This window comes from Ambystoma mexicanum, chromosome 3p, assembly GCF_040938575.1.
Source record: "Ambystoma mexicanum isolate Mex_15411 chromosome 3p, UKY_AmexF1_1, whole genome shotgun sequence".
Lineage (NCBI taxonomy): Eukaryota > Metazoa > Chordata > Amphibia > Caudata > Ambystomatidae > Ambystoma > Ambystoma mexicanum.
Genome location: NC_090925.1, coordinates 1,240,758,213 through 1,240,778,875, shown reverse-complemented (window position 1 = coordinate 1,240,778,875; position 20,663 = coordinate 1,240,758,213).

The window sequence follows — 20,663 nt, the reverse complement described above, 5'->3', positions numbered from 1 at the left end:
TTGGGGCCGCTTGCAGTGCAGCAGTACAGCAGATATCTGCACCATATGTCTTTGTTCTATACACCATTGACGTATGATGTGTAGTGAAGTGCAAAAAAAAAAAATTCCAAAGCGAAAGATAGCAGCAGTCAGTTGCTTGTCATGGACAAGTGCTTTCTCAATGTGGTTCAGCCACAGTACATACATTGAGGTGGTGGTGCCCAGGCAGTCACACTTATTCACCCACACCATCGTCTGAGTTTTACACCATATACCATTAGCCGATAATTTCCTTCTCCCATCCTCATCACTTTGGACTACACAATCTGAAATTCCGCTCTTGTACATAAACTCTGTAAATGTATTAACAAGAGTTTGGAGGGACTTCGGGCTACTTGCTAACAGGACTACATTGTCTGCATAGAGCAATAGTGGACATGGACAACCCCTTACCCTTGCAAAGTCACTATTAAAAGTTCTAAATGCAAATCATTGACATATGAATTAAAAAGGATTGGAGCAAAACAGAGCCCTGCCATGCTCTTCACTCAAAGGGAAGGGGTGCAGATAACATGTGATTGGGACCATACATCGCCTTGATTGTAAGATCTGAATACAAACATTTGAGCACATTTAATAATACTGTGGTAATCCACTTATTCATCAGTACTGTCCACAACAGAGCCCTATCCACACAGTGAAAAGATCAATAGATGCCAAATATATAGTGATTCCTTGGCCAACCGATAAGAGGTTTAGAGCTTGTTCACTCCTACCAATCCCATCCCTGAAACCATATTGCATTTCAGCTAATGGGTAAAATTCCTTTGCCCAGTCGAGAATTTGTGTGTAGACTAATCTTCAGAATAATTTGGTTGTTGCTTCTAATAAGGCAGTAAGCCGGTAGCATGATGGATCCCTTCTATCTCCCTTCTTAAATATAGGGACCACTATTGCCTGCTTCTAGAATCTGGGGACAGCACTGGACTTGCTAACTACATTAAACAGAGTCGTTAATATTGGCACCCGGTACCTTGGGTCCAGTTTGTATACATCGTCTGAAAAGAAGTGGGGACCAGGACTCTTTTGATATGTCGCCTTCATAAGCGCTACTTTAACTTCCTTGTGGCCGAATGTCATACATTATTCACTAGTTCTAGCTAGGTTGAATGTTTCCGAATTTGGACACACAATTTGTGTTTCATTTCCCCTTGTCAATCCATATAGTTTCGCTCAGTCTTTTACCCATGCTGCCTCCATTGTGCTATTCTGAAGCCCTGCTACTTCTTGTGCACTTCTAGTTGTATCTGCTACTACCACCTATTATCTATGATGATTAACTTTAATTCCACCCAGAGTTCCTTTTTGCTCTTCTAAATGTCTTGTTATACCATGCAGGCACTTTCTGTTTACTTCTCCTCAGTAAAATTTCCCTTGGCAATTCAGCAACCAGACTGGTGATCCGTGTTGGGAAATAGTCAACAATTTCACTAGGATCCCTTGAAAGTGATAGAGTCTCTGCCTTTGTGGAGTTTGATCTCTTAAACAAAGACCATTTTAGATGAAAGCGGATGCAGACCATTTTAATGCTCGCCTTTTCCTCGCTGCCAGTTTTAAATTGGGCACAATTATTTTTGGAGTGTGTTTTGTTTTTGTGGCTATTCCAGGATCATACGACAATACCAAAGAGTTATAGCAGTGTAACAGTGGAAGTCACAGATAACACCCCCATAAAACCAAGCACAATATAAAGGCAACATATCCTCACTTGCACAACACACCCAATAAGGACGCTACCACACTTGGAAGAAGTTAGGTGAACTCGCTTGATAAGAGGGTAGTACCTACTGTGTAAAACATGAGTTCCAAATATGCCCATGGTGAACATAAAATAGAGAGCCCACTGCATTTGTATTTGTATTTATTTGTGACTTATTTAGCACTTTACACCAAAGCGCTGGATAGTGAACACACTTAACAGTACAATAAAATGCAGGGTTAAAAACTGAAAAAAGATGTTCATGGTTGTCACTGTAAGTGAATAAGATAGGTCTTAAGTGTAGTACAAAATGGGCAGCAAGAGGTAATAGAACAAAGAGATAGAGGAAGAGTATTCCATTGAGAAGGGGCTAGCAAATTAAACTAGCGAAATTGTAATTGGGCACGGGCGAGGAACTGATCATACAAATTGAGACTGAGAACGAAGAACATGTGCAGGAGAATAAAAAGAGAAATGACAGGAAAGATAAGAGGGTGCAAGGACATAGAGAGATTTAAAGAAAAGGAAGAGAAAGTTGAATTTGAGACAAGAGTGAAACAAAAGCCAGCCAAGCAAAGACAATGGTGGAGAAAGTGAGTGGCGAGAAGGTATAGCAGATGACTAGAATCATTGAAAACAGACTTTAAAGGGGCCAAGCAAGAGAGAGGGAGTCCAAGCAGTGTGACAAAGCAATAGAATAAACGTGAAAAGATAAGTGAAGGAATCAAAAGCTTGATGGCACCAAACATAAGAAAAGGACAAGCTTTGCAAATATTAAACAGATGATAGCAACAAGCACATGAAGTTATAGAGATGTAATGGGAAAAGGATAAAACAGTATCAAGGACCAAGATTATGAGCAGAAGATGAAATAGGTAGTTCTGGAGGAGGAAATGGGACAAAAGAGGGAGGAGAAGGAATAGTATTAGCGGGAAAAAAGGGAACATCAGTTTTAGTAGCATTTAGTCCCTAAACATTGCTAGTGGACCGTACCTAAAGATTTGCTTATTAGTCAATTTAAGGCGTCTCGCAGTGATTCTGCTGCCCTGGAGCTTGGTGCTCTCGCTTCTACCTTTTCCTCTGTAGCCCACCAACTAGCGCCTCTAAAAATCCCGAAACCTCGCCCCAGGCCTTTAGAACCCTGGTATTCAAATGAACAGTGTGACTTGCGTCTTATATGCAGACCAGCCAAGCCTGAAAGGCACCTTAATTGCAACCAGGCAGATGAAGTGGCTTTTCAGAATGCTTCGGATAACTAACACAAAGCCCTCTCCTTAGCCAAGCAGCCGTTTAAAGTAGTCTGCTCCCTCTCTTCTGTTCCTTCTGAGGCTATTCATCCATCACAGGATCTCTGTGATTCACTGGCCCTTTTCTTTGTTGAAAAGATCAACAAAATACATGCTGACATCGGTTTTCCAGGCATCATGATGCCGGCCTCTTCTACTGTGGCGCCCTGCCCGCCCACTCTACAAGCTTGGTCCATGTTTCCTGTCTTTACGGCAGACAACATCTCTGCTGCTGTCCTCAAATTAAAGTCAGCCTCCCCTAAAGGCCCTATCCCTCTGGGTATCATGAAAGAAATACTTCCTAATATTTCTTCTTTGCTCCTGGCTCCTGTCAACCACTCTTTTAGTACAGGAACTATTCCTGCTTCTCTCAAACATGCTATTGTTATCCTGCTCCTTAAAAAACCTTTCCTGCATCCTCTTCTTCCGGCTAATATCCAGTCTAACTCTATGCTCCATTTTCTTATGAAACTCTTGCAATCTCTGGTCTGTCCACTGCTTAGTACTTTTCTTGCAGACTCCCTCTTTTTTCACTCTTCACAGTCTGGGTTTCGTCCAGGCCAGTGCACTGAGAATGTACTGGTCTCCGTGGTGGATGATCTGGCACCTTGGTTCTTCTTGACCTCTCTGCCGCTTTTGACACCATTGATCATGTGGTTCTGCTTGGTCATCTGCCTGGGGACGGCCTCTCTGCAATGGTCCCGGCCTGCTTTTCCTCCTTCCTGTCTGGTCACTGCCAAACCCTTTCCCTCCCGCCTTTTGTCTCTCAGGCTAAGGCTGAGGAAGTTACTTTGAGACAGGCATGTCAGCAATGTCCCATGCCTGTTATGTCTAAAGACCCAAGCTACTCCTCACTGATGAGGCCCAACAAGGCCAAAACATTTCTGGTTATGCTTGTGGTCTCGTGCAGAAGGGATATGACCTAGCAGTTCAGACTCCACTGCCCCTTCTGGGGTGTGACCAAGCCTTATTTGCATATGGTCTTTCCCCTTCTGTAATGGTTTGACAGGGAGAGGAGCAATGGTCTGGAGTGTCGCCTAAAGCAATGCAAGAGGTTACGATTCATTCTAAACCTTCCAGCCATCACCTCTTGTGTTTAGCAATATCAGAGAGGCAGAAACAATCAAGTCGGAGGAGCAATATTGGAGCAAGCACTGTGATGGTCAATAAGCATGTGACTACGCCATCAGGACGTGATGAAATCCCTTTAATACCATCATGAATCACATGTAGCAGACTTGCACCAACAGACTGGAACTAGAAAAGTTAAAACAGATATCATTTTCTTCAATAGGTGGCCGAACATTTGAGCTATAATCATAAATCATGCAATACTCAATAAAACGACTTCCAAATATGCACCTTACCCCCTATCCAAGGAGGAGAATATCACACTTAGTAGTTCATATTGACAATATCACAATCAATGCATATCTTAGCCTTATCATACTAATACTTGCAAAACCAAGTCTAAGAAATAAAGAATCCTGCTACTGCACATGTCTACATTAGTGAGCTACTGCCCCTCCCAATCAAATACCAGGCCACCTACCAATAATCAAAATCCAGCAAAAGCAGACAGATTTCATCCAAATCCACTGTAAACACTGCTAGTCATGCAGGAATGCCAGAGGGCGTTTATTCAATTTCAATTGCTGTAGTGCTCCTCGTCTGCGTTACTGCTGGGCACACAGCCCGTCCTGCAGGGAATCATAAAGGCTCTTCCACCATCATTTTACACCTTTGCCGTGCAAATAACGAGAATTGATGGAAAATACAAATTAACTAACCAATGTTTGCATTTGAGGAAAATTGACCCACACTGCACATTTCAGAAACAGTTCTCTAGCAACTACCCCACAATATTGAATTCCTTTCTTCCTCGGGGGTAGGACATGACTACAAAGAACAAAGAAAACAAAGTAAGAGGCAGAGCAACGTTATACCTCATACCCACAAAAATATTTTCAACATTTCAACACGTTACTATTAAATGCAAACCCATGCTAGAAGCAATGGTTGTCATGCTTCAGACTAGGCTAGGATCCACAATTCCGGGACCATTGGCAATTCAAATGCCATGCTCAATAAACTTGACCCACTTAACAAAACAATCCTTACCAATCAAGCCAGCTTTCACTCACCTCCTGGCATTGCAGCCAGTCAAGCCAGCTTTCACTCACCTCCTGGCATTGCAGCCAGTCAAGCCAGCTTACACTCACCTATTGGTGTCAAAGCCATGGTCTCCACTTCCACTTCTCTGAGCTCCATAGTCCTGCAGTTCCGCTTTAAAAAGATCACTGTGCTAGAAGTTCTAGCCATCTTAAAGAGCCTAAAACCCTCCAGGTACAAAGGGGAATTTCTCTTGCCTCTATCATTAAAGACTCTTCCCAAGACCTAGCACCATTCATCACACCTTCATCAATGCCTCCTTTTCGACAGCAATAGTGCCCTCCAGCCTTTAGGAAGCCTGGGTACTTCCGCTACTAAAAAACATTCACTAGACCCTGCAATGCCTAATAACTATAGGACCATATTGATGGTACCTTTCTTGTGGAAACTCCTAGACAGAGCTGCACAGCTACAAGTTCAGCAATATCTAGAAACCAACCATATCCTGGGAATGTGCAAGTCCGGATTCCGCCGAGGCCATGGCATGGAATCAGCATTGCTTGACCTAAAAAAACAGATGGACGAAATCAGGAACGAGGGGACGTTTCCCCTCCTCCTTGTTCTGTTAGCTGCGTTCAACCTGGTCAACCGTAAAATCCTTTGTCACCACCTCAACACAGCAGCCAACTTTGTGGTCCCAATATCTTCTGCTGCGAAGACGCTAGGTGTCTACCTTGACACCACCCTCTCTCTGTACCTTCAAGTGAATGCGTTTGCGTCCTCTGCAGCATATGCAACCAAACTGCTAAATGCCTCAAGACCATTTCTAACCACAGACAGCGGCCTAACTATTGCACAGGCAGTCATTGGTGCCAGGTTGGGCTACTGTAATGTCCTGTTCCCCAGCACCTCGGCAAAAACCTCCAGAAAATGCAAACCATACAAAATAATTCTCTCAGAGCGGCCCTTGACATGCCTAAACAGGATTGCATATTGGCTACTATGAAAGCAGTACACTGGCTACCTATCCGCCAACAGATTATCTTTAAAACCTTGTCCATTACTCATAAGTGCCTTTCAAAACTGCTCCCCCTTACCTTGCACAGAAAACTCTAGAGCCCATTCTTCCAGGCCAACTAGGACCCCATATGCACACCGCCTCCTCCAGCCCAAAATCAGATGCGCCAAAGTTGGTGGTTTAAGCTTCCCCTATATCGCTGCCAAACAGTGGAATTCCTTGCCTCCCACCTTCAGGGGTGAACCGTCATACTGGGTATTCGGATATCCCTCAAAACCTGGCGGTTTGCCTAGTAGGGCCTCTCCTCTGTTGTACCTGTATGCTATCCTACTGCCCATTGTCTTTTGTTCTGCTGTTTTTTTGCAAGTATCTGGTCTCTGTAACAGCCCCTCGATGCCTCTGGGCTGTTTGTGCGCTTTATGAAGGAAAAAAATAAAAAATTATGAAATCAATAAACAGCTCCTTAGCAACCTACAATGTAAAACAAAAAAGATTACATAATAATACTAGGGGGATATAATCCTCTGGTTAAAGAACAATGCTAATAGAAACACCCATATCTTCCTGGATAGTATGTAAACCGTGTGAATCTCTCAAAGAGCAACTGGACTCACCCATAGGGGTTGGTTACACACTAGATGAGATGTTAACATGGAACGCTGACTCCATCCATAAACCCAAACCCAGAAGAAAAATAATTTTGGGACAGGTCAATACCTAATCAATGCCAAAATACTGTTGCACAAGTAACTCAAACAAAAAGAGGTCAGCAGCACTCATGAAAATTTATGGCGATCTCCCAGACTTATGAATGTGGAAAACTTTACATTCGCACACATTGAGCAACTCCAATACATACTTAAGTATGGATGCCCAGAATCTATCCTACAAGCTTTATCAGAAGATCTGGAGGATACCATTCAAATGCTAGCCCCAGCCTCGTGATAAAAACAAATAAGGGAATATACTACAATACATGTGAATACCATATATCTGTCCACCTTGAAAAGGGAGAAGACTATGGAACACAGAACCAATTAAAATAACTAATAACACTTTTTGTTGGAAAGCAAATAGGATCCTGGAATTCCAATACGAAACCACATCACCTATGACTAGAATGGACAAATTGTCAAATCAATAGAAAATAAAACACAAACCCACACATAGCCAGAAACTAACTGATAACGTGGCTTCAATCTTTGTAACTAAAACTGCGAGCACATCCTTATTAAAAATAGCAACACCGTCTTTAATAATTTCCAATAATGAACCTTGTAAAATTAGAATAAATAATCAAAACACCAACCACAGTCAGCAGTCTTTGCCTATAATTAGTAAACAAATCCTCAATTTGGCACCAATCCTAAGGAAAATCATTAACATATCATTGCAATCAGGGGCGATAGCTTCTCCCCTAAAAAAGCCACAAACAGAGCACTCCTAAAGAGCATATATGACAGTGCAGTAACGGCCATCTATAGACACATATGATATGATATAAGTCATTTATAACGCGCCTGTACACAGGTGTTTCATAGAAAATATCCTTTTGGCAAAAATGTAAGATGGTTTAGTGACTGCCCAACTTCAAGAACATAATTAAACGTTAACCCTCCTCCATAATTGGCATTCTCGCTTCTGAACTAACTGAAGCACAAAGACTACTGGACACAAAAGAAGATATTTTCTAGAGAAAAAGAAAACTCTGTACTGATCCTGTTGTACCCTTCATGTGGTGCAGTTGACCAGAACGCCTCCTTATCCTATTGCACAATAACCAAGTGACTTGAGTTAGGGCACATACATTGCTGACATTGTTCCTTAGTGATATCAGGCAATTGACATCTGAATCCACAACTCTACAATGTGGTGTCACTCAAGAATCCTCGATCTCCCCATGGCCTTTTAACACATACCTGAGCCATTTGTGGAGTTAATGAATAACTTCACAAACTCCTTCCAACTCTATGTAGATTATAACCAACACTAGTTTGACTGCAACCATATCATAATGAACAATGCCAATACTACTGATTGGATGGATGATGGATGATGAGAAATGAACAATGTTTTAATGCAGAGAAAGCTTTAATCCTTAACCTACGCAACAACCTTAGGAATAAAATACTGTTCAATTGATCAGATAATATGGAGCTCATTCCCACCCCTTCTGAAACAGACAAACATATGGGAAGCATATTCGACAGCAGCTTCAAATAACAAGTCAGTGTGCTCATGAAAAATGAGAACCTCTAAATTTATACCATTATGAATTCATACCAGCCTCCCACTATTAGCCAAAAACCCATGACCAAACTGGCAAAAACAGTAATACTAAGCAAATTAGACTATTGTACTGCCATCACTCTAGGTCTAACTAAGCAGCTCCTCACACAAGTGCAGATGATACAGAATAGAGCAGCCAGACTAATATTTGGTCTAAACATATTGCCTATGCCCCCTTCACTAGGAGCCTAGAGTAAGTGTATCAAACTCAAAAACTTTGAATCATCCCAAACATCTTCTTCAACCATCTCTAAATATTATGTCCTGGTCCTCAACAGCCATCAAAACATGTCACACGAGAAAACGAGTTCAACCAACATCGCTCATGGCCTATCTCTGCGAGATCTTCACAGCCAAATTTAGAGTCGAAAAAAACACCAAAAGATGAATAAACTCTGAAAAAGAAATACTCAAGGAGTGGTAGACTAGGGTTTGCAGGCCAACCAAACTTTCGAACCTGCGGAAGTCTTACCAATCCTCCAGCATTTACAGTTGACCAAGATAGCAAAAGTGTTGACAGAGACTGTATCCTCTCTATTCTATTTTATTTCATGTCTGCAATGTCATGTAATGTACTTGTAACCAGTGGTTTACATGTAAGCGCTCGGAACAGGAATTTCTCTGCATATTGCCAGGCATATAGATCAGAAGGGATTAAATCAAATCAAGTATTATGTTCATATTTTATTTATTTTATGTATGTTAATGTGCTTGGGAAAAACCTTGATGAAGGATGATATGGACACGTGTTTACTCAGCAGAGAGCATAGTAAAACATACTGGCCTTGTGAACATTGTGAACCAACAGCACAACAAAGTCCTGATGATAACTAGTACTTTTTTTTCCAGTTCCTAAATGCACAATGGTTCACTACCTCTATGTGACCGTTCTCTTCCGCATTTTCCCCACCATCTCTGATCTCCGGTATTCATATATAATCTGTATGAACTATTAATCGTGCGCTAAACAGAGCTTCTGGTTGCAAGAGTGTGGCCACAAAAAACAAATACATCCATCAAATAAATTAGTCTAATTCCCTATTGTGATGCTGAAATATTGATCCCTGCTGTTAGAGCACCTACGTATCTCTTTAGGAATGTATTGGAGCAAATAATATATTTGAACTGATGTCTAATTGTTTGAGAATAGTAGCCGCACCAGAACTTGAATGCTACTGTACTTGAAAGGTGCATTTGTGTCTATCACTTTTCATGTCGGACGCAATGACATGCAATTTGACACTAGAAGATATTACCAATTACTTGGCCCTAATTCAGCCCCAAAACAAGCCAGCAGAGACTTCCGAATTTTGCCCCTAGGCTGCTCCTTGCCATTCCACAGGCATAAAGCACCTTGATCTGCAAGCTTTGAACAGAGCACACAAGGCCACAATGTGAGGCGGTAGAGTGTGTGATGTAGAGTGTGTGATGTAGATGTCCGTTCAAATACTTTGTTATTCAGGTTCCTGTCACACTCTTGGTGACCAAGGTTTAGGCTCACCTGACAAAGCCCCAATCAATTGGGTACAAGATTTCCAGATTTCCATCAGACTTCCAAGTTGTTTTGTCGGTATCGAGTGATATTAACGAACACCATAACACCAAATCACATCGTTATTTAAAAGGTACTATCCAACACTTTCCCCAAATATTCTAGGACTGGAATTTGATTATATAATTGCACCAGCCGTAAAGTATGTTGGAGAAGGTGTTTAGTGCCTTTAAAAAAATATCGAATGACTTTCGATGTGATTCAGTGTTATCATTTTCGTTAATATCACATAGATCCGTTTTGTCACTGCACCAACACAATAAACACTTCAGGGTGCTCTAAACGGTTTTTTATTAGTTGTTAGTTATTTCTAATTTAGTGTTTTTATTTATGTTTTGCTTTTTCCGGGTCAATATACTAGTCCTGTATGTGTAAAGCCATGTGTATAAAGTCATGTTAAACATTATTTTATCTAAATCTAATGTTTTTGTTGCACTCAACTACTGCAATGAGAGATACGTATTGGAATCCAGTGACGTGCACAGTACATGGAACACCTGAGATATAGAAGAATGTGGCGTAGGAGCACTTTCAAGCACATAGCCCTTCTGGCATCCATTGTTGAATGCATGACTGTGAAACCACACTTGGCTGGGGCCAGGCTATCACAGTTCAATTCACCCGTAAGAACTACGTTCATTTTATTTTTCCGTCCATGCATGAAGTTATTCAAAACAGTGTTTTGTCTACATATATACATTCTTGTGACTGCTTACAAATACAAAATCACATAATTGGGCAGAACATCAGTAGTCAGGGTGAACTGGCTAATGACCTCGTTGCTGTAGCACATGATCTACAGACTGTGCTAGTAGATAAAGTGTGTCAAGACATATCCTCTACTCTTTCTATGAACTGGATTTTGGAAAAAGATCCTGAGAATCCGAGGCGAATGAGGAAGAATGGTGACTTACTGACTCTCTCTCCCTCACATGCTGCCTTTTGTAGAGAAACCCCTCCAAACAGCTGTAAGAATGCCTTAATCCTCGTAAACCCCCTCACTCGTTCACACCAGACTGGTTGACAAGAGGTGTAGTATTCAGGCCATCCAACAAGGCTACTTTGCACTACCGCCACATCCTGTGCTCCAGGATGTTTTTCATATGCACCCAGTAGTGGCATGTATGACTGCTAAGGACAGTGTGCACCATTTAGCTGCAACGGGTTCTCTATGTTTTTTCACACAGACCTTTTCAGGATTAAAACAACTCCAGCAACTTGGAGAGCAGTCTCTCCCCTGTCCCATCCCCAAATCCTCCAAATATTTTATTTTATCAACATTGTGGGTATTACAAACTATATATGCGGCTCCCCTTCTGTTACAGGTGTATGATATGTATGTTTCTTTCCCTATTACAGGACAGTATAAGCTAATACATTTCCTCTAACATTTCTGCGATATAGCCCCTGGAAGGATTTAATGTGGGGTACAGTAATGAGAATTGTGTTATTTCCATTTGCAAGGGTGTCATTTCTTTTCCATTGGGTTTGGAAAACTTTTATATGGCTTTGCAGTTCTGTTTGTTTTGCCCCTGTGCCTTTCCATTTTTGAGAGCCAATGACATTAACACTCTGTACCTTCATTTTCTATAGCACCAAGACTTTGGCCTTAAGGATTAATTGATGACTTCAAAAGAGCCTGGGGCCAGCATGGCTGCTACCCCCTTCCGATAATGTACCAGGATGATTGTCAATGGACTGTGTAGCTACATGCTCCTCCTAAGGAAGAAGGGACACCATTTAACTGAGAATGTATCTTTCTGTGGTTTCTCAACACAGTCATATTATAGGGTGACTTCTGCTCCTACAGTCTGTGGGACAATCCCCTCCCTGTCCAATCACTCCTTCCCCTTGCTATAATGTCAATTGAGAATATCTTTTCATGCTCAAAGTTCCCACTACACCCCTCTGCATCACCCCTCACGGTCCCCTTTCCCACAAAACATGGGATTGACGCACTGGGTTTGTATAGGGGATCAGATATTTGTTGTATTTCATCCATGTTGCAGGACTAAAAAACTTAAAAGAAATTCTCAGAACATGCATTGAAAAAAGCACATCACATATTCATTGCTCCCTGATTCTTTTTTTGACAAACATTGGTGGGGGCCTTTTAACTCCTGCACCAAGTGTCTTCTGAAAGCACTTCAAACCAAAACGTGCTGATGCCATTGATTACCTCCGTCCAGGGTCGGACTGCGGCAGGAAATTGTCTCGGGCACCAATGAAAAAGTGGCCAAAAGTTGGCAATTCATTCCTTTTGTGCCAGACTGTTTGAGTAGTACCGAATGGGGAGGTTTTTGATCAAATGTGATGTCAATTGTGCATTTTAAAAATGATGAATTCAACAACACTGGTCAAAACTACTAGCCGCATGGTGAAGTAACTAATCAAACTGGCCCACATGGTCCAACAAAGTGGCTCACTTTCACCCCAAAAAGGGCCCGCACAGACATTTTGTATGTTTGGGTTCGGGCATTGCCCTATAGGCCAGTCCGAGCATGCCTCAGTCTTATTCCTGAGTTTATTAACCAGCTTCAATCATTCCTTTAGATGCCCACACCATTTAAATCAGATGTAGGTGGAGTGACTCAGGGGGAAGCCAGATCAATGAAAGCTTTTCCTCTCAATGAATCATTGAACCAAAAGGTTTTAGGACTGGCCTGTGACATCCTGAGCTTTTGGATGCCCTAAGGATAAAGGATACTGCGTTTTGCCCATGAGGGACTAGCATCCCACAGAACATGTCCTCCGCATAGAAGTCTGTAGCCATTATCCCATCAAAGGTAACTATGAGGCGTGGGTCATTCTACGAGTTGACTGGCCAGGCATGATCTTACACTGGTCTTTTCAGCTGTGGTTTACTAGAATGGTGCCCTCTCTTTGGAAATGCCAGCCTGTTTAGCCTTTCAAGAGAAACAGATATCTTGCTTGTGAACAGCATGGCTTTGAAGGCCTCACCTGTCCCGAGCCTGGGCTTTGTATTAAACACCTGATTTTCTTTATTCATGTCACAGATGACAGCCTATAATTTAACAGAAATATGATTACTTTATTGGACATAAACAAAACATATAAAAATACACAAAATGTAAGGCTGCTTTTGGCAGGGATACCATTGAAGTTATGTGGCACCCTCCACCGAAAAATGAGGTTAAGTTAAGCGGCATTCCCTAGTGTGATATACAGTAGATAAGCTCTTTACATAAACAGAGCAAAGACCCCAAACCGCAGGCCACTACAACTGTAAAGCCTGAGTCATGTTGCAGTTTGACATTTCCAACCCAGAGCTTGTCAAATAACGGACTCTTTTGCAACTTAAATCCTGTGAAGGCAGCACAGCAAAGACTTGCGCTGATGCTTAGTTAACCCGTCATCTTCCTTAATCGGGCAAACAATCATTTCATACATGAAACTTAAAGTACAGCATCAAGTACAGAACACAAGTAAAAGGAAATGTTCATGTGCGTAAGCACCAAGATCACAGGAAAGGTTCTCAATCCTCTTCTCGACACTAGCGTGAGGCATCTTCCCTGATGCATGGAAAACTGGCCAGATCCAATCCATTACTGAAGAAGCCCACACTTGATCCTGACGACCTTGCAAACCACTGCCCCATCACCCATCTACCCTTCATTGGCAAGATCTTCGAGAAGACTGTCACTCTCCAACTACAACAGTCTGGTTTTTTACCAAGATGCAGCACCAAGACTGCTACCATCCAGGTCATCAACGAGGCACCCCACATCATGGACAAGGGCGACCTATGCCTTCTACACCTGCTAAATCTCTCTGCTGCATTTGGCACCATCACCCACAAACCACTACTGAACACCCTATTTTCCACATGGGATTCAGTGCAACAGACCCTTGATGGTTAGACTCCTATTTCACCTAAAGATTCCCACCCATCCAGATTGGAACCTGCCGATCCTATCTATGCCCAGTGAAATGTGAAATTCTGCAACCCTCCATTTTCTCCCCTGTCATCTTCAACAGGTACATGCAGCCACTGGGGGCACACCTTGCCAAACTGAACCTCAAAATCCACCAGTGTGCTAATGACACAAAGATATACCTAAAGGTCAATTGAAACAGTGTGTCTTCACTATTCTAGTCTGGATGTCAAATGCCTACCTCAAACTCCTCCCTGCCAAAACAGAGTTCACCCATCCACGAAGTGTCCACCAAATGCACAAAGTTTAAAACTGGCTGACAAACATGGATCTTGATGACTTTTCCCCCAACTCTCCCATGTGGAAAGTCCCTCAGCTTCACCATCAATTGAGAGCTCTCCTTCAAAGGACACACCACCAAGAAGACACAAACAACATGGTACCAGCGCTCACCCCTGAACCATATCAACTCCTTCATCCCGTCTCAGACTTCAGTTTTATCGTCCAGGCACTGGTACTCACTTGTATGGGGCAATGTCCTCCTAGTAGGTGTCCCAACCACCACTCTGGCCCCTTTGAAAGCTGTTCAGCATGCCACAGCATGCCTCAACGCAGGATAGAAGACATTTGAATACATTTCCCCCACTCTCATGGAACTACACTGGTCACCCCTCCAAGCTCACATCAACTTCAAGAAATCCCGCAAAACCTACAAAGCTCTATGACGCTGTCATACTTAGCTGAAATTATCACCATCTTATGAGGGCAATTCAAAACCGGAATCCAAGATATCGCCAGAATGTAATCCAAGAAGTGTAAGAAGGAGAGGACCAGAAAACATTTTACTGCTATGCTCCCATGGATTGGAGAAACCGTCCTGCTCACGGTTCCTCTCTAGATCCCTTTCTCTTGTGATTTAGGATGGAACTGAAAGCCCTGCTCTTCAAAGAATATTTCACTGGCAAATAAGAACCATAGACTGACAAGGTGACTGCCACCACCCAACCATCTATACCACTCCCTTTATTGTACAGCACTTCGGTTCCTCATAGCTAGGCTCACTCTATATAAATTGCTAACATACATACAAACATTTAACAATCAAAAACAAATTCTGCAATTAATAAAAAATAACATAAATAATGCAATTGTCAAGCAGAGACCATATAATATAAATATGGGTCTAGTATTAATCCCAAATTGGGAATGAGCAATATCAACATTTTAAGTACAATTTACTCCACACATGAAATCAATCTGTAAGTTTTAAAATGTATAAGAAGGATGGATGAGGAGGAAGATTAGTATATGAACCAACTTTAAAACATAAATGAAATGAGAGAAATAGTTGCGTGCCTTTAGTATTGGTGTCGAGGAAAAATGCTGGTTTGGTTAGCAGCGTGTGCCTAAGTGAATCTGCAGCAGTAATGGAAGTTTTGAGTGCGATTGACGTGATAATACTACATGTGGGAAGACGCCAGATGGGAAGTCCCTTATTTTTTTTGTCTGTTTTTGTCCCGCGAGATGCGCAATGCATGTAGAAGTCTAGGGTGGGGGCGGGGTTGTGGAATGTCTTTGCAGCTCTTATACCTTCAGATAAAAAAATTGGACCAACATGCTCAGTGGCATGAAAAAGTTACATGAACGTATTAAGATTAGATAGTGCTAAAAAGGGACCAACCTGAAAACCTGAACCACACCAAAGCAATTGAATGGAGTGAGGAGGGGTCCCTGAAAAAAGAAGGGGGGCACATGTGGCGGTCCTGTGAACATGGGAAGTCTTTTTAATTCTGCACAATCATTCCCGTTATCGTGGGAATCGGCGAATTGCCAAACTACCGCAGGAATTTCTGTAATTGGAAATGATTACTGCGAAATGACCATGGGAATAAGGAGTGGAAAAAAAAGTTTAAGAGCTGCAGTGACTATATCTACTGGGCAGGGGGCAATGGGTGTTTGGTAACAAATGAATTGTGTGACATAGCCAGTGGCCATGTCTAGTGGGCCCAAAAGAAGTTATTGATGTACCATGTACAGAGGCCATGGCCATAGCTGGTGAGACCTTAAGAAACTATGCAACATGTTTGGCCATGGCAAATGGCCATGGCTGAAGGCCGTGGCTAGTGGGCCCAAAAGAAATCTATTGCTACAACATGTACATTGACCACAGCTGAAGGCATGGTTAGAAGGCCCTGAGGAAACTAAGGTAGAACAAAACCCTTAACGTTCAGTCATAAAACATTAGTTAAGAGAGAGTTAAGATGATCTGATTTAATGCAACAAAATCCCTGAAATTCAGCACTAGCATTTCAATCAAGTCAATTCAGTCGGTCGCCGCCCTGTAGTTAAGGTGAATGCCTTGAGTAATAGGAAATCCAAAAATGCTATTGCTAATAACCATTCACTTGCTGGACGGATTTGGATGACATTTTCAAAAAAAAGGTTTGTCACAGGGCCTCCCAAAATGGATATTTTGGGAAAGATTTGTTAAGAAATTAAAAGGTTATTAACAATGCAAATAAACACTGTTTTCGGCCTAGTCTCATTCATTTTCCAATAAAGAAAAAGTCAATTTACGGTAAAATCGAAGCACAAAAACTGCTGGCTGGATTTTGACAAAATAAGAAACAACTTGGGTATGAAGTGTTGACTGGATTGCTGATAGGTTTGGGGTAAATCCATCCCAAAGTTTTAAAAATATTTGATGAGGAAGGTGGTGCCCCACTGTTCCCAAAATAATAATGGCACTTTGCAGAAGAGAGGTTTAATGCAAGAGATGCTTGCAGTATTACCTGGGGAATGCAAAAAGTGCCAATAAAGCTATCTCGAGGAGGAAAAAGGAGGAAATCGCACTAGGCTAGTGGTGGGGGGGGAGAGGACACAATGAAAGGTTGTGGAGTTAGGGGTGGTCTGGGGAGCCAGTTACAGTTCAGATTTGTTCGCATTATCGGTGGAATGCTGGGGAAATCTTGCGAGATTCCTGCGGCTACATGGATGACTTGCTCGGAGAAGAAAATGCATTACACAAACCAAACAGTGATAGCGGGTTATGGGAAAGGGCCAGGGAGAGGAAAAAAACAATTGAGGGGGTTTGAGGGACCAGGGAAAGAGGCGAGGGGAACTTGGTGAGTGTCTGTGAGGACAAGAGTTTTGGATTTTCAATCGTTATCGTGGAATACCGTGGGAATCTTACATGCATGGGTAGTTCAATGTCACAGTATGTGTAGTTGGTTGCCATTATTGGGGGAATATTGGTGAAATCATGCAGAAATGCAGAGAGAGTGAAAGTTATTTTGCACCTGTATTGATCACATCTGCTAGGCACGGGGTAATGGGTCTATGTGCCAAAGTTCATTGCTAATGGGATCCAAAACAATATATTGCTGCAACATGTACATAGGCCACGGCCAAAGGCCATGGCTAGAGGGCCCCGAAGAAACCTATTGGTGCAACATGTACAGTGGGCACGGCCGAGGGCCAGGTGGACCCTACATAAACCTATTGGTGCAACATGCACAGTGTTCATCGCCAAAAGCCGTAGCCACTGGCCAGGGCCAAAGCCATGGCTCGAGGGCTAAAGAAACCTATTGGTGCAATATGTAAAGAGACCACGGCTGAAAGGCCATGGCTAGAGGGCCGCAAAGAAACCAATCAATGCAACATGTACAGTGTCCACGGCCGAAGGCCATGGCTAGTGGACCCCAAAGAAACCTATTGGTGCAACATGTACAGTGGCCACAGATGAAGGCCGTGGATTGTGGGCACCAAAGAAACTTATTGGTGCAACATGTACATTGGCCAAGGCCAAAGGTCGTGGCTAGTTGGCCCCAAAGAAACTATAGTATAACACAACCTTAGAAAGTCAGTTAAAATTTTTTAGTTACAACAGAGTTAAGGTGATCAGATTTAACGTAAAAAATCCATAGCAACAAAACCTTTGAAATTCAGTGGAAAAAACCATGGTTAAGAGAGAGGGAAAGTGATCAGATTTAATGCAACAAAACCTCTGAAATTCAGCAATTGCTTTTCAAGCAAGTCCACTTAACTATGCACCCCCTGTTGTGCATAGTATGACATCACAGATGTCACCACTGATGACATCACTGGTGACATCACTAATTAAATCAAACATAACATCAATGATGGCATCACTAATGACATTACTGATACCACTGGTTTGATTAATTACATTTTGACATATACCAACTCTGTTTTAAACAACCCATATATGTACATGTTTCATACTTACACAGTACAATGTATTCTGCCCTGGTTTCTTTAACTGTAATGTGTGGTACACAATTGGAAGTACATACAGACATTATTACAAAGAAGAATAGTATCTAAGCTGTTAAGACCTTTAGATGGAAATCTGATCTATTTGAATACAAAGTCATACTTTATCTTCAAAAGAAATGACTAAACATATTAGTAATACCATTGCTATGTCTATAATTAAATATTTACTTTCTAAACTTCATTTGTTTTCTATAGGTGTAATTTATGCAGTATAAGTAGCTGATTTTATTTGTATATCAAATAAACTTTGAATTCTAAGATTATATACCATCACAGTGCACACGGGGATGTACTTTCTTTTGCATGCAAGTCTTTTTTTTATAAAACTTGTAATTTCTGTGTTAATTTAATGTTATTATAGTAAAGAGAATTGTCCATTTAAAGGTGAATCTTGACTATTTTCATAGCACTTATTGTTAAACATGTTTTACTTCTATCTATTCTTATTTTTTATTACTACATATACTTATTATATTATGCTTCAAATACCTGAAATCGATTTACCTGAATCAGATACTTTCCCTGCAATGAAGTGTTGTAATTGCTTACTAATATATATACAAATTAATGATCCACCCGTAATCATATCATATTTCTGTATCAGTGTATTGTTCCATGTCATGTTGTTACTAAGTGCAATAAAATAAAATATGAATCAAAAAAGGGCAACAAAAATATTCTAACTTATTTAATCAGCAATGTCACATGGATGTAATTGTTGCTCTCAATCATGTATGATGTAATTTGTGATGTCACCAGTGATGTGATCTGTGATGTCATCCTAGTGGTCATGATATGATAGGTTATTTATAACGCGCTTAATACCCAGAGGTTTCTAAGCACGGAACAGGGGGCGCATAGTTACGGTGGACTTTTGCTGAATTTCAGAGGTTTTGTTCTGTTAGATCTGATCACCTTAACTCTCTCTTAACCAAGGTTTTTCCACTGAATAGATATATATATATATATATATATATATAGGAAGTACATATTCAGGTTCCTGAGTGCAGACATGATGTACCTCGTACACCCATATATGTTTAAAATCTGTACACTGTATTTAAATGATCATCTGACTGATACACATCTCATCTTATTAAACAAGTAAAATCTTAATAAGACCCACATTTCCTTGAATGCCTCTGTGGCACCATGAACTGGTCTGGTTGATTGGTAGGAAAATACAAAGTTCTTGTTACCAGTAGAGGGAGCCTTGGTCAAAGCTTTCACAGAAGCACTCACACCATCAGACAACTGCAGCTACGACAAATGCCAGTGCTTTCCCTACAGCACCAACGGCTTCAATAAATGCCGCTGCCTTCCCTGCTGCACCAACAGATTATGCACACGCCCCACTCCCTAAATACTCCCTTGATGACACTATACTGCTCTGTGCCCTCACCAGCAAGTCACATCTTAATACTCTTCCAGTCAGAAGCAATTACACACGTCTAGCAACACTGTGCTCTCTGCACAGGCATCTGATTTATTATCTGCAAATCGATCTAGGACAAAGCTTATTCTGTGCAGCATGTCTTGCCTACTTGATCCCTGGCAGAAAGAGCTCTGCTCCAGACCCCCAGCATAATCCTGCCGCACCAGGTTTTATATATGGCCGTTGCAGGAGGTTTTCATGCCAGGAAAACGAGATTGGCTGTAAATGGTTCCAACTGCCCAGGGCTAAGCTCACGGGAACAGCTGCACAGAGTGTGTTAATGATTACAGAAGAAAAACGAGTGAGCGGATGGAAGAAAACAAAGGATCTCCTGTTTTAGTAGAGTGTTTTATTCAACTTAAAAACGAGTTATCTTGAAAGGAAAAGCACCTTTTTGAGGTAGCATACATGTATGAATGGGATATTTGTATGTGTGTGTGTACATTTCTTGTACTTATGTAATGAGAATGGGCAATTCAGAAACCATTCACATTGGTGTAATACAGATTTTGTTTCTTTCAAGATTGCTCCTTAATTTTATGCTTTGAAAAATATGAATATATGAAGACAAAAGCACACACAGAAACGTGCCCGAGTATACATATGTACTTGCATACACACACAAAACACACCTTAATTGAATTGTTGAATGAATATGTCATGAAGAAGTAAGAACGACCTACTACAGAGGAGAGAGATTAGCCGTGTATAATATGCAGGCTTACCTTCAGACACTGAGTTTCTGTTATTGGAAAAGATTACTGTGAAATGATCATGGGATAGGGAGTGGGAAAAAAAGGTTTAACAGCTGCAGTGACTACATCTACTGGGAAGGGGCAATGGGTGTTTGCTAACAAATTAATTTTGTGACATAGCCAGTGACCATGGCTAGTGGACCCAAATGAAGTTGTTGGTGTACCATGTAGAGAGGCAACGGCCATAGCTATTGAGACCTCAAGAAACTATGCAACATGTTTGGCCATGGCCATTGGCCATTGCGGAAGGCCGTGGCCAGTGGGCCCAAAAGAAATCTATTGC